This window comes from Rissa tridactyla, chromosome 1 (assembly GCF_028500815.1).
Source record: "Rissa tridactyla isolate bRisTri1 chromosome 1, bRisTri1.patW.cur.20221130, whole genome shotgun sequence".
Classification (NCBI taxonomy): Eukaryota; Metazoa; Chordata; class Aves; order Charadriiformes; family Laridae; genus Rissa; species Rissa tridactyla.
Genome location: NC_071466.1, coordinates 46974563 through 46999452, shown reverse-complemented (window position 1 = coordinate 46999452; position 24890 = coordinate 46974563).

The window sequence follows — 24890 nt, the reverse complement described above, 5'->3', positions numbered from 1 at the left end:
AAGTGTGAATGTTTAGGGCACCCATTTCAGTGGGAAAGCCCTGTTTCTTGTCCCCACTTATAGTCTCATTGCAGAGTCTTGCATTCAACGATCATTGCCAAATGCCAGATATTTTGGGGGGACAGAATCTAGAATCACTAAGCAGCTCTACTCACCAGACTAAAAGCCATATTCCCAGCTTGCTTTTTCTTTCTGGCCCAATGAATCTCAAATCCACCTTGGTGCAGTAAGGCATATCTTATAATCAGGTTAAAATGAGAGCAATTTCTTCCAACATTTTTTTAGCTTTCAAGACTGAAGCTTCTACAACAGATATGTAAAAAAGTTTGTGTCCCAAAAGCTTATCTTTTTTCCCAGTTTCAGTCAGCTAGTGTAATACATTATGTTATCCCTTTTTACAAAACCTTCTTTTTTTTTTGCATGATTTCTCAGGGAGGGTGAACAATTCTCCTTCCCCAGAGTAGATCTGTTCTCCTAAATAAAAGATAACAGCAGAGCAGCCTTCAGCTCTGAATCCTTGCTGTCCACACTGCTTAATTCTTGGTTCGTACCCTACTTAACGCTGCCTGCAGGGTAAATCTGCTCTAGAGAAGACTAGTCCTAAGGAGTGTAAAATGTGCCAGTCAGAGCCTTGTGGCCTCAAAGCCAGAGGCTGGTCCTTGGCTCTTTTTTATTTACCAGTACAGATACGCCCAAACCGGCTACAGTGCTCTACTGTGAAAAATAGGTTTGAGAAGTGTGCTATGTTGATAGCTACACAAAGGTGTCTTTTTTCTTTTAATAGGAAGGAAAGGTATTAAATTCTTTGGGGAAAAAAAAATATGGAGGAGGTTTTCTTCAAAAATCAGTTTTGAGGTGTGGATTCTTAGGTGGCAAAGTGCCTTTCCACAGTTCCCAGTGAGACAGCTCAACTTAAGGAAGGCATGGGGCTTCAGCTGACTTTTGTCACCGGTGTTTCTCATTTAAACATCTTTAGCTGTACTGGGTATCTCCCTTTGAGAGAGGAGAGTATCGCAGGTGCCCAATGTGACGTTATGAATTCCGTTCTGGAGACACTGCTAAAGGTTAGTAACTATGATATCTGTCTCTGCCCTTTACCAACCCCAATGTTGTCACAGTTTGACCCTGAACAGGCCTCTGTGACCTGGAAGCTGCAGCTCGTACAGAACCTGCCTCTCATTTGCTCCACCAGAGAAGAACAAGCTATTTATTTTTGATATGCTGCAAATTTTATTCACTTTATGGTCAATTCCTAAACGGCTGTGAGATTATCTGGGTTATGGATTATATGTGTCATGCTTTTTAAAAAAAGGAAATCCTTTTCTGACCTCATTCCATGCTTATAGTCTCATTCTTAAAAGGTAAATATACTAAACAGACCGTGCTAGCATTTACTGTATGTGTGTTTTGTTTTATCTGTGCTTTATTTAGTTATTCTGTCTCCTCCACTCTCACTGTTCTTGGAGAGTTGACAGTACTTACGCTTGAAATCCACTGCTATAGAGTTACACGGGGTTTTTTATCTAAAGTACCGTGAACACCTCCAGCACAAAAAAAACAGTCATCATGATTTGGGACGGCTTATTCTTGACCACTCTTTGCCCTCTCCAGGGTGTAACTCATTCCTGCTATTCCCTTTTTTCCTGTTCTTTGTACCTGTGAGCAATTGATTTCTTTTGGTAGGAGGTTTGATTGATGTTGTCTTGGCTAGATATCTGAGCTTTTAGAATTTTGTTTCAGTGTTTTTAGTGCTTTGTACTGTGGTAATTGTATAACACTTAAATATTATAGGCGCCTAAGACAAGATTAAATAAATAAAATTAAGTATGGTATGAAATGTTAGCCTCCTTTGTTTTTCTTTGACTATTTTGGTTTATTTAATGAATAGCTTGCATTTTTCAACTGATATTCGTTAGGTATTTAGCATAATAATAATTTGGGGATTTCTATCCTGAATGTTTTTTATTTTTATACAAAGTATTGTATGGCACTTATTCTGACTAAGTTGATTATTTTTCCTGTCATTTATTTATTATAGTTCAGTGTAACTGAGATAAACTTCATAATAATAGGATGATAACATGCTTATTGATCTTATTTTAATCCTTCAGTTTTATCTTAAAATACAGAATTAGAAAAATGATCAGTTTCCCCTTTGTTACTAATGTTTATTGCCAAAAAGTCTTATCTAATGAAAATATTTCATCTTCTTTAATGGAATTTTAGACATTTAACATCAATACAACAATTGTATTTCTGGACCTCATACACAAATATGCAAGTGTCTTTAATGTTCTGATAAAAAAAAAAATCAAATATTCAGGGGAATGATGCAAGAAGCTTAATAGAACCTGTCCACCTTTTGTAAAACGTATTCTCTCAGAGGAACTACAATGGCTGCTTGGATAATGATTACATTACTTACTAGATTAGAACCAAAAAAAAAGATTAAAAAGCTGTGATTAGGTATATTGTAAATGTTTTTAATCCAGTTGAAGCTAATATGTATTTCTGTTAATTAGAATAGAGTTTATGGCATGTTTATGACAATTGTGAAATCTTTTTCTATTATTTTCTCTGTTTTGCCAACTTCTTAAAAGACTAAGGCAGTCATTTTTATGATTTAATATTCATACTGCACATGCTACAGGGCATCCATGCAACAAAAATCATGTTTAATTAAAACATGTAAACATACTTTCAGTGTCTTACCTAGGAAGAGAGACTTGAAATTCTGGCCGCAAGGTCTGATACAATGCACCCTGTATGAAACAGTAACCACTACACATTATTTGAAATGAATGGTCCTGGTTTTCCTTTAAAAAGTACTCTGGGTACCATCATAAAGCATTTTCATTTCACCCATTTTAATGGTTGAAAAACTGAGGTAGAATATTAGAGCAAAAATGCGTCAGCTGTTGTCCCAAGAGAAGTGCCCAAAGGCAGTGAGGAGCTGGTTTTGATACCATGACATTTTCAGCAAGGGAACTTGCATTCAACAGCTCTACGGTGAGTTCAGCAGCATCTTGCAACTTCCTTCTTTTTCCCATGATCCCTTTGTCAGGTTCTTGCAAGGGGTTTTGTCTAGACTTTGTTTTGGATCTAGCCATAAACTCAGTGTTTATGAGAAATATTGATATCAGTGAGGGGATTTTTCAGTTGAATTGCTTTGCTGATTATTAATTCTGTTATTTAACAGGCATGTTTGGATGCGTGTAGGGAATTTGGTCACTAGCTTGTAGTAAAAAAAATCAAACATTCACCAATGTTTTTGGTTTCTCTCATTAATCACGCAAAATGTTAATCATGCAATTATGATACTATGTAAAAGTTAAAATGTCAATAAATAAAGAAAATAATTCCAGTCCTTTATTGAATTGGGAGGGGGGTGTCATTCCTGATCCCTCCATAACTCTGCAGGGGATAGGAGTAAGTGTCAAGGGGAGGTGAAAGTTGGAGAACAAGAAAATTTGCCTGGAAGACCTTTCCTCAGACCTGCTCCTTCCTGGATGACCTCTATGTTGTACAGTGACGATTAGATGGTGACCCAACAAATATTCACATGCTTCCTTTCATTCATTGGAGAAAACTGACAGAATTTCATAAATTCATCCTGCTTGCAAGGGTTTTCAGGATTAAGCCTTCTGAGGGATGGCATTATTCATCATAGTCATCAACGACCTGGATGAGGGAACAGAGTGCACCCTCATCAAGTTTGCTGATGATACAAAACTGGGAGGGGTGGCTGACACACCAGAAGGCTGTGCCGCCATACAGAGAGACCTGGACAGGCCAGAGAGATGGGCAGAGAAGAATCTAATGAAATTCAAGAAGGGCAAATATAGGGTCCTGCACCTAAGGAGGAATAACCCTGTACACCGGTACAGGTTAGGGCTTGACCTGCTGGAAAGCAGCTCTGCAGAGAGACACTTGGAAATCCTGGTGGGCAACAAGTTGACCATGAGGCAGCAATGTGCTCTTGTGGCCAAGGATGGGGGTCTCCTGGGTTGCATTAAAAAGATCATGGCCGACAGGTCGAGGGAGGTCGTACTCCCCCTCTACTCTGCCCTGGTGAGGCCGCGTCTGGAGTGCTGTGTTCCCAGTTCAAGAAGGACAGGGAACTACTGGATAGAGTCCAGCAGAGGCCTACAAAGATGATCAAGGGAGTGGAGCACCTCTCTTACAGGGAAAGGCTGAGGGGACCTAGGTGTGTTTAGCCTGGAGAAGACTGAGAGGGGATGTCATCAGTGCTTATCAATATCTAAAGGGCAGGTGTCAAGAGGATGGGGACAGACTCTTTTCAGTGGTGCCCAGCAACAGGATAAGAGGCATTGGGCACAAACTGGAACACAGGAAATTCCATCTCAACATGAGGAAAAAATTCTTTCCTTTGAGGGTGACAGCACTGGAGAAAGCTGCCCAGAGAGGTTGTGGAGTCTCCTTCTCCAGAGATATTCAAAACCCGCCTGGACACATTCCTGTCCAGACTGCTCTAGTGACCCTGCTTTGGCAGGGGGGTTGGACTAGATGATCTCTGTGTGTGGTTGGACTCGATGATCTCAAAGGTACTTTTCAACCATGAAGATTCTATGGTTCTATGATTTTGTGATTCTGTGATTCTCATGGAAACAGTGAGACCTTTGTTACACGTTCTTTTTCTTTTTCTTAATTTTTTAGATCTACCAATGATGCTAAAACCTGTAGTATTACAGGAAACTTTAAAGTGAAAACATACTAATCTTCCTAAAAATTTAGATACATTACATTTTTTTTTTACTGTTTTATTTGAGTGCAGTTGCGTACTGTCTTTCCCCATTATTGGGTACAAGTTACTAGCAAAACATCTCTGGAGATATATATATGTGTATATATATATAAAATAAGGCCACATATAACCATTCACTACTGAATTATTGTGAATAACAGGAGTGCGGAAACTTTGCACCTGTCAGTTCTGGCTGATTTTCAAAACTGTGTGCAAGTGTCAAAAAAATGACCTGCCAGTCTGTGCTAGTGATTAAGGTCCCACTCAGATTCTTCAGTGATTTAAAAAGGGTGTTTATCCTTGAAGGGTTATTTCTGTATGAATCTGTCCATCTCATACCTAGTATGTGAAAGGTTTACTGTCTGAATTAGGGACAAAATGATAGCTCCAATGACAGCAGCAAAGCACTGTCTGTTTTGTGTGGCTAGTTTGAAATCACATAAGATTAAATACTGGCCCTATTGAAGTCAGTGTGAGTTTTGTCATTGATTTTCAACCTAAATTATTCCTGTGGATTACCTCTATCTACTGATGACCTGTGTTATAATAGTCAGGTGCTTTTTTGGGGAACCAATCTGTTCTCTGAGACAGCGATGAACACTTCCTAACTTAAGCACCAAAGGGACATGCTCAGGCTGGGCTTCCTGAGTTCTGTGTAGGTCATGGCGAGAGTGAGATGGGTTCCACAGTCCTCTCAAGAGGATGATTCAGAGCACCTACATTAACTTCTTTCTTCAAAGTCTCCTCTGAAGAAGTGTATTTCTCTTCATGTTTGTTGAACATACAGCAAGCCTGGGAAGATCACAAACCTTAGATGCTGAGGTTAGACCACAGAAACAGTATGCTCAGCTAGGGCATTTTTGGCTGTGTACTGTGGGATGTTGCACGTCAGGCAAAGAACCATCCTCAGTGTGAAGAGATGAGCAGGTATTTCATGGCCCTTGCTGCAGCTTGAAAATAAGATTCATCCATTTTCTCAGCTAAGGATGAAAAATTTATTGCATGCAGAGAGCAAAAGACCTAGAAGAGCTAAATGAAGGTCAGTGTCTTCTTCTCAACGTCATTTCTTTACTTGGCAGTCTGAGGGAAGCCATGACATTAAGCTAAGCGATATGCTGGGAATAAGAGCTGGTGAAGCTGGTGAGGCCTCTTGTCCTACAGTACATTGAAGGCATTCCAACAAAAGCATTTTGCTGTAGTATTTACATTAAAGAACGACAGTTATACCAGTTACACAGAAACCAAATGGTCACCTAGCCTGCTACTGATCTAACCACGGTATACGACAATAGTGTAAGAGTTGCTGTACATAGTGAGGTCTATTCAAAGAATTCAGTGCCCAGAGGCATTTAAAATCAGCATTCATTTAAAATTTGTATCTCTGCAAGTGAAATCTGTGTGCAGCAGAAGGCATAACCTTCTGACAGAGGCTTTCATATACTGCCAATGTTTGAAACATCCGGGAATGCTCCATAGGACCACAGTTAAGAACCACTCGTGGGGCTTAACACTCACCAATCCTATTTTAGTTGTAGAAAGGGGGACAAAGGTATGAGTTTCATCTCTCTCCTACCTTCCTCTATGCTGGACAAGAGTTATATATTTACAAGAGCAAATAAATGCAGAGACACTGGGTGAAATCATGTTAGCTGTGAATAGGTGAATGGTCCATTCCTTCAGTGGGCCCAAGCCTTTATCTAACGGGTTTAGAAATTTGAAAAGCAGATTCCCTTGTGGGACTTCATTTAGAAGGTGCCGAGTATCTCCTGCATGCGAGGACTAACTCCCATTTCCTCCTCAAGAAAGGTTTGGGCGTTGTGAGTTCCTTTATGCCTTCTTTTTTTCTTTTAAATAGTAGGAAGAGTCTTTTTTGGCCCTTTTCTCTGATAAGAAGGAGTGAGCTACATGCATCATCAAGGTATAAAATCAAGAGCCTATGAGCTGAAGGAAATAATGGATTTTGCCTGACGCTTTCTCCGAACCCTGTTGGCTGACATGGATTGTGTCAAATTATTATCATTTTAGCTGCACATCTTCCTCAACGTGCAGCTTGTTTCCTTGCACCCTTCCTGTGCTCTGATTTCTAAAAACTGATATAGCTTCTGCACCACTTGTTGTAGGGTTTCATGGGAGAGGGGTTTGGTCAGATTTATGCCAACTTCTTTCTCCACATGCTAAAATGATATAAAATAAAATCAAGCACAAATCTGTTTTATAAGGCGGATTTAAGAATTTTTGAATGTTGTTGCACCTGTAGCTGTTATATACAAAAATAATAGAAATCATCTAAAGTCTCTGCTTCCAAATTTCCTTTAGAAGACATTTGCTGATTATACCTGACTTGTTTTTCTATGTCACTGCAAAGACAAAGCAAATGCTGATTAAAGCAATTAAAAGTTTCCTTTGTTTGCAGAAAGAGATGTATTCAGATACGGCTTTTTTCTTTGTAGACATCTTAATAAGCACCAGCAGATTGAAATGAAATCTGTCATCAGTTATATTTTCTCTTAGACTAACTGTCTACTTCACATACATATTAAGAAAGATTTGTTACCAAAGCTTCCTTATATGTTTTCTATTTGTTGTTGTAAAATGGTAAATGTTGAAATAACACTAGATCTATCAATCTGATAATATAATGCAATACATCTGACAGCTGAAGAGAGGAAAAAAATGTAATGACTTATATAGTATTTGGAGCAGTGCATTTTTTTTGTTGTTATGGTTTTCTTCAAAAACACAACTGTGCTGTTTGGGTGTCTGCCACCATGGAGGGATATAAAGCATTATTGTGGATGGAGGATTCAGCTTTAGCAGAATATAAATTAACTGCCGTGTAAATATAAACATCAATTAAGTTCTGTCACTTGTTAAATATTTATTTACTAAAATGATTTAAGCAGAAAAGCTTGCTGAGGGGAAAATTGTCTGCTTCTATCTATATGCTGCTGGTACCTCTTAGGAGCCTGCTTTGTTTCTATTGTTTCCTTATTTATAATCTCTTATGTGTGGTTGCACAGGTTGCTGTTTCAAGCAGCTGAAAATTTAAGGTGCATTTCTCACCAATGTTGAGCGGTATTAGGCATGTAACTCCCATTAATGCTAATGGGAATTAAGCAGGTAAACACCTTCTTGCATTAGTGGATAAGTGAGCTCCCATTTTCTAAGGTGACGCAGACTTCATCTGTGCCACCGGAACGTGGTTGTACATGACAAGATCAGAGCAGTGCCTAGATACAGAGGGGAAAAATAAAACATTTGCAATGTATTTATCCTTTTATTCTGATTATGTCATCAGAATAAACTGTCAATAGCTTTCAAATGACGGTTAGGCATACACAAACCCACGGGGAAACGTTGTTAAGTTGCATGGTCTTTTTCCACTCTTCGCTAGATGATATATGAAGAGATACTTATGACACTCAATAGTCCCTCATTTCTTTCTCATATTAACAGCATTATTCAAAAATGGGTTTCCTTTCACTTCTATTGTCGTAAAATAAGTACATCAGAATAAAGTCTTATGAAATAGAAGTTACAGAATGAGTCATTTATACCACTGAAATATCCACATCATCGTTTTTCTTTCCCGAAAGAATAATACTGTTACCCTCATTTCCTCTTTGTGTTACACTGGATCCCATATTTATTTGGCTCTGGCAGATGAGAATTACTTCAATAAGAACCTAGATATTTTTAAGAAATGTCTATAAAAATGCAGAAAAGAAATCTAGTCCAATTCTGGAAATACAGATTGTTTGGAAGCAAATGGAGTCCCACAATGAAACTTTCTGGTTTATAGCTTAACTTTATTTCAGATCAGGTTTAAAACACTGAATGCTTCCATCTGATGTACAAAAATGAGTGAGATCAGATACACAGACATAAGAAGACATTGAGAAGTTCTAAACAAGTATTAAAAAGTTAAACTTCATGTGCAGAAAACCAGCTCTTTGGAGCCATGTGGAGATTTTAAAAGACAAATCAAATTTGTTAAGCCTGAACTGATTTCAAGACTAGGCATATACTTACTTCTAGATTTACTCTTTAAAGATCTTTTTAAGTACAGCTAATCATGTCCACACAGAACCAAACTAGCACGTACACCAAAATCTTTAAGTGGTCATTGTCAAAATGGACCAAGATGTGGATGCCTAATTGCCACAAATACGAATTCCCAAAAGTTCTTTCTGCATTCCCATCTAAATTTTCAATAATGATAGCAATCACACAAACCATTTCAAAATCCTGATCAAATGCCTTCTCGGTGCATTCATAAAATGAAATGCTGATGCAGCACATTCTGTTTAATTGAGATACACTTAAACTAGGAAGTCCGCTTAATCAGGACGCCTCTCAGGGAACAATTTAAGTCCAATGATACTTAATGGCAATGACTACTGCTTAATGGGGATGGCAATTCTGCTTAATTGAGATTTCTTCCAGTGATGTAGTAGTTTATAGCTGTACACTTTTAAATAACTGAAAATAATTTTGTTATGTTTTATGTTTTACTAAATGTATTTTAAGTAAATGTGATGAATTGCATGGAATAACACTTGAAAAATGTTAGTCTCTCTAGCAAACAAGGGCCTCTAGCATTCAAAAATCTATCTGGGGCAAAGCAGAAGGAGGTACACTAGAAATGTCTGAACAGAAAACAGTAGTGTCAGAGGAAATGAAAAGTTTGTCCTGTAGGTTTTTTTTTTTGTGTGAAACCTCTAAAACAAGTGGTTTTAGTGGAAGAGGGCTCCAGAATTCAGTTTTGAATCTAGATCAGTGTCTTCTGAAACTTCAGGTGTCAAAAGATGGGACGGCAAACAAACGAGGAGTGCAACCTAACAACAAGCAGCAGATAGAGCACATCCACGTTGTACACATATGGGAGGGCAGGAGGAGAGACTTCTGAGGTGTCTTTGTGGATATTCATGACACAATTCTCTCCTATATATATGTCATGAAAGTAAGCAGGAAGCAACACATTTAACGTGTAGCTATTCAAAGACCAGTGTGCAACAGAAAGGGGATCAACCACCTGAATAACGGGTGGGGTAGAAAACCTCCAGGATGGATGTTAAAGAGAGACAAACTATGTGAGAAAGGGGTCCAAATCCTACTCACAACTGGATGCATCTTTAGTCACATCGTGGAAATAAAGTGGAATATAATGTGTCCTTCGTGGGTACCTAATCTAGCATGGAATTGCTAATGAACTGTATATTTGATCTACATGAAAGGCCCCTTCACCTACACTACGAAGTACGTGCATATGGAAAAGGTAAGTGAGATTATTATTGTTATTATTGTACAAATAGTCGAGGAGCATAACTGTTAACACTTAACAGGACTACTGTGCACCTCTATTCAGCACACCAAAGCCTTCTAGCCTTGGTAACCAGACCGTGACTTGGGATGTGGAACCACAGACTAAAATGCAAGTCAGTGGGCTTTTCTTAGAGCAGCTCAGCCACAGGATGCATTTGTAAAACAGGGAATTTCAGTCCCATGATCGGGTGAGGAGACAGGCTACTATTATGCAAAGGAAGGCTTAGAAGGATGATGTTGAAAGGGTTCTCTTCTGGGGAACAACTAGACACCAATGTTGCAGGAAGAATTGCTAATTTTGAAAAAGCACTTTTTCTACAGTGGATTCTGCATACCGAAGAAATATTGCATGGCTATGACAGTTGATAAACGTATTTGTCAGCTTTAAATCTAACCTGCTTAAACCTTTTAAAAACCTTTGAGTAAATACAGGGCTTTTATGGCAGTAGGATAGTGTGGCTAAGGAAGTCATAATGCTGTCATGTTTCACAGCACTGTCTGCATAGAGCTCTGCAAGTAGTGCTTAATTCTCATCTTCAGCACCCTGTCCATCCCTTACCCTGTCCAATGATGTGACTGCAGGTCATGCCAAATTTAGTGTGGTTCCTTTATGATGTGCAGAATAACAAAGAAACTTGCTATGGTCTTTAAAAAAGTGAAAGCACAATCATGCTTTGCTTAATACTGTACTTGCTTCCACTATTTCCTATTTGATAGCCGCAGCACAAACTCTTAGAGGTGGAATTTAAAATATGACACTCTGTCAAGGCTACAAAAATCCTGAATAATCTGCAGCAAATCAACAACTTCCATATCATCAGCAAAGGAAGGTGGTTCAGACTTGTTGAACCCTACTTATTATAGGCTTGAACAACTCCTGATATAGAGGAGAGATATGCATGATTATGCAGGCAAGCACAAGTTAAGTAAGGCTGACTCCTGCTCACTGCAAATCTAATTGACAATTTTGTTGCCCTTCTCTGGCTATTTAAGAAGAGTAGTGAGGTCAATGGTAATGACACGTCTCATGGTTGGAAAATGCCACCCACTTGGTTTCTTTTTACAAGGCATTGATTTCAAACTTCTAAGCTCAGCTTTGTTACAAGGAAAGAAGATTTTAAACAGCCTTGTTGAGTGAATTTTCTGCTTGGAAAATGTGACTGGCTGACAACTGCAAAGACTGAAACGCTCTATTTTCACAGAGAAGGTGCTGTACCTTTGCGTTCCTTCTTTCAGTATTACACTGGCAGTTCAGTGTCCACTTCCTCTTGATTATATACGTACTTTAACCTTGATCTTGTGGGGTCATTCCTAGGCTGAAAGTTTCTTTGTCTTGTCTGATTCTGGAGACTTACAAAAAAGGCCCCAGTTAATGGCATTTGCCAAGATTGTTAACAGATTTTTCAATATTGCTCATTTTAAAGAAGTAAGAATATAGTTTTCTTGTTGTGAGGATCATGACTAACAAAACCGAAGCAGAACAGAAAAAGAAATAGGACAGAAATGATGCAGTCAAACCTTCCATCTGTGTAAACAATTCTCAGAACTAACACACTCGAACAAATGAGTCTCCTACTGCCCTGCAAGCCAAGAAAGCTCCTTGAATTCATACAGTATAAAATTCTGTTTATTAAGTAAGAAAGAGACTGAAACAGAAACAGTTTCTCTGATGCCAAAAAACAGTAACAAAATATGTCAGTTATGGTTCAGCCATTAATAAGACTTTTTGGAGAATATTCATTAATGGATTTCTGTATACACTTAATATTTATAAGCCAGCATTTTACCACCATATGGCATCAGAGAAATGGATTATTCCTAGTTTGCTGAAACTAGACACATGTTTAGGAGTGACTTAGGTGTACTTTGTTGCTACCAAACATAGATGAAGAAGATAAAAGATAAAGGTGTTAGTTTTTTCCTTAGTCAGAATACATTAATGAAATAGAATTAAACCTTGACATTTCAATGGTTGTCTTAACCCTTAAATACCTTTGGAGTCACTGCCTATGGAGATGTGACAGCCTCAGAGTACTTCTCCTACAGTAAGGGCAAACTGTGATGGATTCCATGCCCTGACACTTTGGAGCCAGCTGGCACTCAAATACTTGTAAAACTTGTCGATCAAGAACCTGATTTTTCACCACTGGCTATTTGCAACCATATAGTGTAGTATTGCCCTTCAAAGGGCACTATACAGTTTGTGAGCAGTGGTGCTGCACTCTTTGTATTTCTTCTCAAAGTATATGTTTCACAAACATTTACTAATGTAGAACTCTTTCACTGGAAATTGGATTTAGCTCCAGGCTGTACACCTACATTTAGGTGTGCAAAGATAGATGGTTATGTGTAAGCTAAGTGTCTGCCAAAGCAATTGTTGGAATCTAAAAAGTGACCAAAAGCAAAAGCTGGCAAAACGTAAGTGTCTAATGGCTAAACGTAGTGGTAAGACGTGTAGCAAAACATAAGCGTCTACATTTAAGATGCCTCAGAGTAACCAAGAAAGTCACATGTGCTGTCACATAAGGCACAGAACCTATGGAAAACATACACACTCATAGAGTGTCAGATAGACACCAGATGGAGAAGTTAAGTCATTTCAAATGGTACTCATTATTTCTGGTTTGGTAACAGAATTGAGCCATTTTCAGACAGCTCTAGGTCTTTTTGAGTAGCTCTCCATTGTCTACAAGACAAATTCAGACAAATCCCTTAAATAATGACACCTACATTTAGACAGATAAATTCATATGTCCACCATTTGAAGGTAAAGTCCATATTAGATGTCTAAAGATTATGTAGAAATGTCTAATTCTCATATACTGGATGGTCTACAAGTAGTTTAGAACCATGCCTGAGCCCAGTTAGCAAATACCCTTCCTTGCACTAGATAAAATGAAATGTTAGAGACACAATCTCTCACCTTCGTTGCCTGACCATGGCAGGAAGTAAGATTTCCGTCTCACCTAAGCACTCACAAAAGTGAAACTTTTACCCTCTGTTTACTCTTTGTATCACATTGAGTAATCCCATACTCCATCTGTAGTTGGTGGAGGCACTGTAGGTACTCCCAAAAATTATTCTTTTTGTAGAAGGGTTGAACTCCTGTCTGGTGGTGTCTGCCTCTCCCCATCTTATGAAAAACTTACAGAATTAGTAGTAGTATCTTTGCCTAATACCTTATGGTTCAGTGATACCTGGACTTCAGTAAGGCCTTTGGCACTGTCTCCCATAAGATCCTCATAGACAAGCTGTTGATGTACGGGCTGGAGTGAGATGAGTTGAAAACTGGCTGAACAACTGGGCCCAGAGATCAGAGGCGCAAAGTCTAGTCGGAGGCCAGTAATTAGCAGTGTATGCCAGTGGTCAATACTGGCTTCGGTGTTGTTCAACATCACCATCATTAATGATCTAGATGATGGGGCAGAGCGTACCCTCAGCAAGTTTGCAGATGACACAAAACTGGGAGGAGTGGCTGTTACACAAGAGGGTCATGCTGCCATCCAAAGGGACCTTTGACATGGTGATGTTGAACTCCTTGAAGTTCAACAAGGAGAAGCGCAAAGTCCTGCACCTGGGGAGAAATAACCCTATGCACCTGTGTATGCTGGAAGCCACCCAGCTGTAAAGCATCTTGGCAGAAAAGGAGCTGGGGGTCCTGGTGGGCAACAAGTTCAACATGAACTAGCAGTGTTCCCTTGAGGTAAAGAAGCTGAATGGTATCCTGGGCTGCCTTAGGCAAAGTATTGCCAGCAGGTTGAGGGAGGTGATCCTTCATCTCTACTCAGCACTGGTGAGGCCACACCTAGAGTACTGTGTCCAATTCTGGGCTCCTCAGTGCAAGAGATACATAGACACACTGGAGAGAGTCTAGCAAAGGTCCACTTAGATGGAGCATCTCATCTATGAGGAAAGGTTTAGAGAGCTGGGACAGTTTAGCCTGGAGAAGAGAAGGCTCAAGGGGGGAATTTATCAAAGTATATAAATATCTGAAGGGAGGGTACAAAAAGGACAGGCTCTTTTCAGTGGTGTCCAGTGACAGGACAAGAGGTAATGGGGTACAAACTGAAATACAGGAGGTTCCATCTGAACATCAGAAATTTAAGTGTGACTAAGCCCTGGCACAAGTTGCTCAGAGATGTTGTGGAGTCTCCATTTTTTGAGATAATCAAAAGCCATCTGAAAAAGTTCCTGGGCAACTGGCTCTAGATAGCCCTGCTTAAGCAGGAGGTTTGGTCTGGATGACCTCCAGAGGTCCCTTCCGAACTCAAACATTTTGTGATTCTGTGATGAGAGCATTCATCAAAGATGTGAACGACTTGGATTCAAGCCTTCCTCTCTCTGATTTCAAATAAGGAACCTGGATCTTCCAGATGAGAAGACTTTAAGATTCTGTACTACAGGCTTAATTACAAAGCTTTGCGTATGCTTTAAATACCATGGCCAAGGTGCAGGGAGATAAACACAGGACTTTTAACAGCACACTAATTCCCTGTTGAATCACTCCTCTTTACTCTGCTTTTTAGAGCATGCTTGTAGGTGTTAAGAAATTTATATTAATAAACATACTGGCAAGATTTCCTGTATAAAGTGTGTAATTTCATTTCTTGCTTTGAATAAAGGGAGGTGCTTATCTGCACTGCCATGGGGAAAGAACTGTTACTCAGAAGTTTGTAATCATTCCCTTGGATCTCTCTTTTGTTACACTTTTTTACAGTGCAAACAGGCCTTCCTAGCTCACTACCAGTAAAATTCTGAGAAGACACAGCAGCTTCTCTACCCATTGCCCATTTTATTCCCTGTTTCCACAGCATGGACTATCTCTCTTTATTTTAACGTTGTTAAAAAAGGGACAAATGACACATAAGGTTTCATTTTGACTCTTGACTCCAATGAAAATGGTCTCCTGTGGCGATTTGGACAAATTAGCAAACATTTAATTGAAAGACAGCTCAGAATGTAGACATGCCCATAAACACCTAGGAAAATTTAGGTGCCTCCAGGGTTCTGTGCCAGGTGAGGAGGGGTTATCCTATTATTATATAGAATAATAGAACGCTTATTTTATATCTGCATCTCTGCCAACTCTTCTTGCACTTAAAACCCCAGCCCTGAGGTCATGTGAATGTGCTCAGATTTCATTTTAAACAGAAAAAACACATTTCTAGCATCATAGTTGAATAGAAGGCTTGAAAACAAGAACATTAAAACCTAAAAACAAAACAAGAGGAGAGAGAGAATCATAGAATCATTTAGGTTGGAAAATACCTTTATGATCATCAAGTCCAACTGTTAACCCAACTGTACCACATCCCCCAGCAAACCATGTCCCTAGGCACCACATCTGCACTTTTAAATACCTCCAGGGATGGTGACTCAACTACTTCCCTGAGCAGCGTGTTCCAATCCTTGACAACCCTTTCAGTGAAGAAATTTTCCCTAATATCCAATCCAAACCTCCCCTGATGCAACTTGAGGCCATTTCCTCTTGTCCTATCACTTGTTACTTGGGAGAAGAGACCCACCTCCACCGCTCTACAACCTCCTTTCAGGTAGTTGTAAGAGAGCGATAAGGTCTCCCCTCAGCCTCCTTTCTCCAGACTAAACAACCCCAGCTCCCTCAGCTGCTCCTCATAAGACTTGTGTTCTAGACCCCTCACCAGATTTGTTGCTCTTCTTTGGACATGTTAGATAGAATTAGTATTTGTATGCGTATGTACATTACTTATATATATACGCATATATACACAGACTTACAACTTATTCTGGTCATTAAGATGATCTTTGGTTTTTGTCAGGCTCATGACCTTTTACAGGGTGCGCTGGTAAACCTATTTCTGTCAATTTTTGGTACAGACTTGTATATGTATATATAGCTTTTTGATTAATGAACTTCAATCCATGCAATAATTAAATATTACCTTAACAAAACTGTGAAAATCATTCTCCAAATTGCAGTTTCTCAATGTAATAGACAGATGTGGTTTTGGTTTTACTGATGTGAACATCAAAAACTATAGGATGGCCAGTATTATAAAAAGAAGCTAGTTTAAAGTTTCATCGTTGGAGTCTCTCAGAACCTCATCTAACTTCAGCAAATAAAACCTAGGCTGTGCATTTACTAAAATGAAAAAATATATAGTCTACACACATTATTTTATTGTTTAAATGGTTCTCATTCATGTTTCATTTCAATAATATTTCCCCAGCTTGTAAAGCTTATGTTACATTGAGCTCCTCTTTAAATTCACAATGCATAAAACTGCCAGGTGGCCTAATAACAGAGTGCATTAACAGATTGAACTATAAATCAGACGGTTGTGTTCACATACTGTAAAAACACCACCATTTTCTTTCAGATCTGAGTTTGTACACAGATTCCTGGGAGAGTGTGATTGCTCTCAAATATTAAAAAAGCCCATATAGCTCAATTTTAACATTAAGATTGATTTTATATTTCAAACACAAAATTGCTCTCTTCAATCCTAACAGAAAATGTACACAAAATATGATCTAGTTTTGACACAGGAAAGAAAGGAATGGGGAAAAAAAAAAGGAGTTTGAGTGTTTTCACTGTTGCCACAGTAAGACCGTGACTCTAAACTGAAAGTACAACCTGCAGCCTTTGTTACCACTGAAAAGTATATGACCTAGAAGAACTGAACTGCCCTAAAAAGCATCAACAACAACCATAGGTTAAGAATATTCTGGTGAGAGGTACATAATAATTTCCAATGAATGCATTGACTGTTTTCTTAAAATAACTTTTTCAGCGAGTTTCATTTCAGTTTCCCAAACTGGAACATAGTTAATTTATTTCCATGGGACTATAAACACTGAATAAGTCTGAAAAAGGTAAGATTTCATTTTAGAAACCTTTAAGAATTGGAAGAGGCCATTATTTGTATAATTTTATATCCATATATCTCTTATACACATCTGTGTATAAAAAAAATTTAAAGCAGAAATTATGCTTGTCTGCTATTTTGTTTCCAGAAGAGGCAAAACAACAATGAAATCCAGCAGTTGAGGTTCATAAGATCATAGGATAATTCCTGTTGCAAAAGGCTTCGGGAGGTTGTTTAGTCCAATCTCCTGCTCAAAACAGGGTGAGCTGTGATGAGGTCACACCAGGTCAAACTCAGATCTTTATGCAGTTTGCTTGCTTCGAAACACTGGATACACCATCTATTTTTCAGTATCTACTATTATTGCTATTACAATATATGCATGGTATATCTGTGGCTAAAAGAACTCACTAGGACCACTCTAACTGCTAACTTCTGAATAAGATTGCAGAATCTCATCTCCAGGAGCTTGCAATCTAAGAAAAATAAGTATGTAGAAATAGCAATAAATATATGGTTAGCAATTATGTGCCAAGCCATGTGAGATGATACCTCTTTTGAGAGGAAATATTTAGAAAAATAAAGGAATCACAATCTCATTCAGTAAAAGAAAATTATTTTCAAGTGTGTGAAAACTATAAATCTATACCCCAGAGGCTCTCATCAAGCAGAAATTTGTCAGAAGTAGGGCACCAGAAAATAAATAACAGCTATTCAAATAGCAATGAAACAGAAGAGCAGCTTAGGATGTTAAGATACAGTCTGAATTTTTCCTTTATGTACAGGGAATATATCTTTCTGTGTGCCTGTACAAGATACAGGAAAAACTGGACACAAATGAAAAAAAAAAAATTAACAATGCTGGTGTGTTTCCTAGAGAGGCAGCTCTTATAGTTTTTTAATGTTTAAGGGGTCTGTGTGCAATCTCTGGGTCAAAAAACATGGATAAAAATTTAAAAATACTCATATGACTTAAAAAGAGTATCATTTTTTAAAGCGCTGAGTAGTTCAAGTTCTATGACTTTCAATGTTACCTAAGAAGTCTAAGGTTTTCTGTTGGACTCTCAGGAGAGAGAATTGCATGAAAAATAAAGAGTAATTTAAGACAGTAATTTTTCTGGACATAGATGACCACTTTGGTCCTCATGATCCTTGAAATGCTACATCAACTTATTTTTCTTTAGTTGTCCAGAGGATGTTTCTCATGAGAATATTTGCACCCTTCCAATTTTTTTTACAATGTACAAACATGCACCACAATGCCAAAGGCAGAATCATCCCCAAAAACTAATAGCATAAAACTACAATTTTTGAAACCGCTTTGTAGGTGCTCCTACTGTTAAAGGCTATTCTAGGAAGTTCATATCTGTTAATCCTGTGAAAGTAGATAAGAAATCAAGAACAGGATTTATCTCACTCTACTCTAGACATTTAAAAATTCTTTTTTCAAGGTCTATATACACAGTCAAATAACTCAGCTGCTTAATTCAGTCCTGGGTCTCAGTTCCCTGGTTTATCACATTACTCACTCCTAAAGCCTTTGGTTTGGGGTTTTTTGTTAACTATGTAGTTCCCTCCAAAACAAAATAGGCTTGGTTTTGGTGATAGTTTGTGCCAGTAGTCGTTCCTGAAACACAGACGAGGCAAGACTGAGCCAGCCTTGGATTTCTCTGCCACACACAGTTCCAAAACTCTTCCTCAAACGCTGCCTTACACCCTCCAGTCAGGCCTCAGGGTATGAAATGTACCCCCAGTTTCGTGTTATAAACACACCATCATGGTAACCTGCAACACAGGTTTCATATCATTTCAAACTCTTTGAAATAGATGAAATGAAAATATAAAAATAATGTTTTAGGTTCACAAGGGTAACACACAGGGATAGGGGTCACCCATTACCAAGCTCATTGTGGATGGAGACAAGTTCCTTCAAATGAGTCTACCCTTGAGCAGTGCGAATGTGAACCCCGTGAAAGTGAACCTCTTGTACCACTTGGCCTGAATAAATACGTTTACTAAGAGAGTCCTCAAGAGTGGACATGGATGTTTTTAGGAGTACAAATAGCACCAGTCGATGTCAGTGACTCTGGCTTCCCTTATTCTCAATGGACTGTAAACTCGCTGGTTTAGACTTAGGCAATTAACCTCTAAATGCCTAAAACGGATGGGAACAATCCCATCCTCAGTGTAAACCATGGCAATGTAAGGAGTATGCACCTGAATGAGTACCAAATAAACTTTGGGAATTAAAAAAATATATTTAAGATTAGAAGAATTACATGGTTAGTAAAAATTAAAAATGGCTTAGAAGCAACAGGCGGGGAATAGGAGATGCAGACAAGCACTGAATTGCTGGTTTGGGGACCGTTCATGCAACAAGCTGTTGATTTTCATTCTTTAAACCCAGAAGCTTTATTTAATTTAGCAGTTCATCCAGTTCTGGTCTCCAGTGTCTTCCTCCATCTACTTAAAGGCATTTTTCTACAAACATTACATTTTAAATAAGTGTTTCCAAATCCACCGTGCTAGTGCAGCTCACACAGGCACAGGCTAGGGAGGGTGCTCTGTTGGTCGCCGTGCTTTCTTTTTCTGACTGACAGAGAAAAAGATTAGGGAACTGGTGTGTGTGTCTATACTGCGGATAGACTAAAGTCACACACTAATGTGGAGACGCTGCCATGAAAAAAAAAAAAATAAAAAAAGAAAAAAAATCTGCTTTTGCCCGAAAGATCCAAGCCTAAAAGGAGACACCAGGAGCTGAAGCAACCTTACTAAGTGATCCTAATACAACCGCCAAACTGGGAAATTTGAGTCATTGTTTGTATAGCTACCCCATAGATGCAAGATGCACACCTGCCCTGCCAAAGGATTGCAATTTAAACACTTTTCTTCTCACAAGGTCAGTTGTGGTTACTTCTCTTGTTGGGACCCTGGAGCATGGGTTGGAACAGCACAAATGAATCAGGCCTGTAATATGCAGGCTTCAGCTCTTTACCACCTGACTGTACACTGTTGACGTCTCTCCTTTGTTTTTTTTTTTCAAACAGAGAACACTCCCATATAGAAGAAATCAAGGTAAAGAAATCCTAATGTTAGAAGTGGACTTTAAAATGAGTATATGATAACCTCAGAACTGTGATATGGTGATACACCCAACCCTGTTACAACTCCGCTTTTTTCCCATTCTTTTAACACTTCACACACCTGTAGATTTTCACTATGATGTGGGAAATCTTTCAGGTTCAAAGGTATCTTAAAATATACAACAGCTGATATTTACAGTTACAAGCGTTGCAAAGTGATGCCCTTTAGCACTGCACAACATGAAATTTAAATAATGATGATCATAAGAAAGCTTAGAACAAGGAAGCACAAAGGAAAGGAGTTCAAATAATGACTGCAATTTGCAATTGCTCAGACCTTTATAGAATTTTATTTCTTCGTTTTAATTTGCATTTCTACAGTAACAAAAGGCATTCATCTCAGCACATGTACCTCAGGAACTTGTTTAAAAATCCAGTTCATCTGCATACTGAAAATAACCATCATCCTCAGCATACGCTACTGGATAACTATGAAACTCAAAAAGTAGCTGAAGTCCACATATTGTTCTAAGAGAAATACTAATTCTCTGATGCTACTCTGTTCTTAGATCATCTAATTAGCATCTTTGGGCATCTGGGTGCCCAAAAGTTCCTGAGAATTTCTTTTTCTCTCCAGAGTCTGTAATGATTTCTTTTTTTAAACGGTTAGGACTGGAACACATAAAATTGAGAAAATTCCAGTCATAATGGGCATGATGAATTCGTCATCCCTCTAAAGAGACAAAAGGTCCATGCAGAAATTAGACAATCTAATGAAGATGCAGGCTGGGTAACAACCCCCCTCCTGGTTTCAGAGCTACGAGGCCTAGTGCCTTCCTCCGCGTTTTGCATTGCAGCGCAGGAGGCACCGTGTGTTTATGCAACCATAAAGCATGCTGAGATGGTTGCCGAAATGTATTTTTGTTTCTTTTGCTTACTGTTTTCAACTAATGAATTCCTGATATCTAACATTCCATGCAAGCATTTATTCAGCTTCATTTAATTTCTTATTATGTCCCGCTCTTTTGTCAATAGTGCATTTGGAGAGCAGTATTTTCAATGCTCCGCACAATAAGATTCTTACTGCTGATGTCTTGACAGAAATTGGGATATTGATGCCAAATTGTGGGTATTGATCTAAATTTGTTTCTTGCCCATACTGAGTCAAAGAGGCAGTATACAGGTTGTTGCTACAAGTGCTGTCTTGTGCTGTACTATTCTGGGCCAGAATGACTTCTTGTTGCTGAACCGTAGATCCAAAAATCTAGAGCTTACCATGGGTTTTTTATTGATATTCATGATTTGCTCTCAAGGAACAATTCAGATGTTTCCTCTGATTTCATGGAGAGGTGGTAGCTTATAAACAACTCAGAAGAAGACAGGAAACACGAAGATTTCAATAAAGGGATCTGTGAGGGTATGAAGTTTTATCTGCTCTCTACTTCTGGATATGCAAAGGTCTGTGCACCCACAGCAAATCATGGCAGTGAGAGCTGGTGGAGTTTATGTGTACCACCTTCAACCAGGAGCAACCAAAGTCGATGAGATGCAACACACAGCTCCAAATGTGCAAGTACAGGCTAATACATGCAAGAAGTGTCACAAGTGTCTAGAACAACTCTTCAGGCCCCATCTGACCTACTTACATGAGGTCTGTTGGGTTGTTGGTTTTTTTTCCACAAACCAGCACAGGAAACAACATAGTCAAGTCATGATAACCATAAAGAAGAAAAAGAAAAAGGGTTTAAAGAGGTAACTTAAAGCCAGAAAGCATATTTCATACAATCTACTGGATCATACAATCTACCTGAACAAAATTTCAATCCAGTCCTAGAGCAGAAAGTTGCACCCCTCTTGATAATGAAAGAGTTAGAAGAAATTTACACAAAGCTGAAGAAAACTGACGGGGAAATATAAGTGGATTTTCTAGCAAGCAGCAAAGCAAAACAAACATAGACAGTGCAGGAAGAGAAGCAGAAGATTATGGAGAGGCAAGCATCAGTAGATAAGAATCTAGCGAGAGAAAAGAAACTTAGATATTGGTAGAGGTAACACATTACAATTAATTTGCAGGGGAAAGAGCAAGTATTAAAAAGCTATACATCCTAGCGCAAACAGCCTGACCGAGACCAGAAATGGTCCCTTTCAACCAGAGACTCAGGCAGCAGTAAGCCAGTGGTGGAAACAGTATGCTCTAAATGTCAAATACTAAATATCAAAATATCAGTGAGCAGGGTGGGAGCAGGCTTTGCTTAGGAAAAAAGTGGAAGAACAGATAGAAAGCTTTGGAAGTCACAAGCCCATAGAATCAGAAAGAAACAAGTACCAAAAATGGGTAGATATCATCTACTGTACACCTATTTAGTTAATTATGCAATAATGACTATTCACAAAGACATATGGACAGTAATCTCTTACGATCCCAAATTCCAGGAAAAAGAACCTATAAAACCGTCACCCCACCTGCCTAGTTAGTCACTGGAAAGAAATGTTATTACATAACTTCCTGAACAAGCTACCACCTCTGGAGAAAATATTACTAACAGAAAAAAATTACAAGGTTTCACGAGCAGGCAATGTGCAATAGAACAGATTTTCAGTCTAGAATGTCACCTTACGTTGCTTCATTTTTTGCCTTTGTAGTTTCCCATTTGTGTTGAGTTTTTGGGTTTTTTTGTGGGGGTGAATAAGTTATGAGCTCTTTGAGACAAGGAGAACTAAGTATCAACACCTACAACATAGAGATGTACTGTGGTTTACAGTCCATGGTGAGAAAAATAGGCAGCCAATTATCTCATTTTAAAGTGACATCTAAAAGAGGTTAGATATGCAACGAGAATCGTGTCTCAGCATAGTTGCTTTCCTTTGACAATGAGTGACAGGTGGCCAAGTCAGACATAACACGTTTAGATCTTAAATGCCTAAATTAGAAAGGTAAAACCCACTGAAGTCCCTGGTTTGTACTTTTTTAGCACTAACAGTGCAGTTCTGATGTTTTCTTAGGGATTCTTTTCTTGGGTGTCTTGCAATACATCTAAATGAACAGTGTTCAACTGGCAAACAAAATCAATGGTAAGGTCAAAGCAACGCGCTGGGGAAGCGTTTCCCACACAGACTTTTGAAAGGCTGGATGGAAGGAAAAGGCAGTAGCTGAGGCATGAAAAAAAAAGCATGGATTCATCTTTTCTACGTCTTTTTACCTCTGGGTGAGACCTTTGCAGTAATCATTATTGAAATTTGTCTTTTATTCTGCCGGTTTGAATTTATCAAAGAGTACAATGGCATAATTCTCTGTAGTTGTCACTTGGGCTCGGAGAAAAACAACAGTCATTGTTTCACATCAGACTGGCTCTTTCCTGGCACAGAAGCCCTTTTGAACCACACTGAGATGGTACGTCCTGTCTGATGCTCCATTGCAGTATCTGGTAGGATTAGACTCTGACATTTGTAGTGATTAATCTCAAACAGATGAGAAGCTGGCACAGGTGCCTTTCTGCACCACTGAGAGGTAACTTAAGGTTCTTGGGTTTGAATTGTTGTGGTCGTGTGTTTTTGTTTTTTTTTTCCAGTGGTGCATTTTGGGAATGTCTTCATTATTTGTGAACAGCACATTGTTAAGTTTTTTTTCAGTATCCACTGAGTTACCTATATTTTGTTTACCCAGTTGCCCGTGTTTGCATAATCTTTCTATATGTTGACACATTAATAGTAGAATCTGTAGTATTCTGCATGAAGCCTATTTTCTCATGGTTGAAACAGAGATTTCAGACTATTATGAAAATGCCAGAATAATACTATAAATAAGACTCACTGAATTGATCCAGTGGAGATTTATATATGAATTCCTATATCACTGCTTCAGCATACTGTCTTTCAAAAAGGGAGATACTAAATCAAGTATTGTGGATATTTCTAGCAACTGGTGTTACAGAAGAGAGAATCTCATGAGGGGCCAAGGGGCTGTTAACATTTTTCGTTATCTCTAATAAACTCTGTTGTGATGGTTAATGAATTGGTTCTCATGCAAATGTCTATAAGAGACTGCTGAATGTGTGTTACCAACCATTATGACCTGCACTGTATCATATCACCACAAGTACTTCTTCCTTTCAAAAGCACTATAGGTTGTAACAAAATACAGTTCTTCTTTAAAAGGTCAATGCAGTGGAAAGTCACTGGAGTCAGACTGGAATAACTGCACAAGCCAACCTGGCTGAACTTGTTTTGTCTGAATGCTAATCAAATCCGTATCTTCATATAAACTTTTGTGCTTGCTTAGCCTTGTTTTAAAAACAACACCTTCTAGCAGTTGGGATCAAATCCAGTTTTGCACAATTTAAGGATGAACTGTATAAATATTACTTAGCATGAAGATGAAAAGTAGAATTACACTTCTAACAGTGAACATATTTATCCCAAAATATTGCTCAATACCGTAACCGCAACGGTAATCATTTTAATTAAAAATACCTTCTAATCTCCATGTGTTTTGTAATAAGGAAAGAAAATCTCTGCCACAAATATACATGGATGCACAGAATAACAACCATCTTCAGGAAGAAGACAATAATGTTGTTGTTGCTGGTTACTCATCAGCTTTAAGATGTAAAAAACACCAAATGTTTGGATTGGAAAAAAGGGAGTACATTTTTATTTTTAATTAGTTTTTGATAATTGCAGTATCTAAGATTATTAAAAATATATGTTGAGATTAAGAACCTTCATTTCAAGTAACCATCTTGGATTAAGGACCAGGGCCCATCAACAAATCAGTCTCATTGTGTCAGGTTAGGTATCTTAAGGGGGACACTTGAAACCGGTCCTCACATTAAAAAAAAAAAAAAACAAACTATTAAAACAATCTGAGAT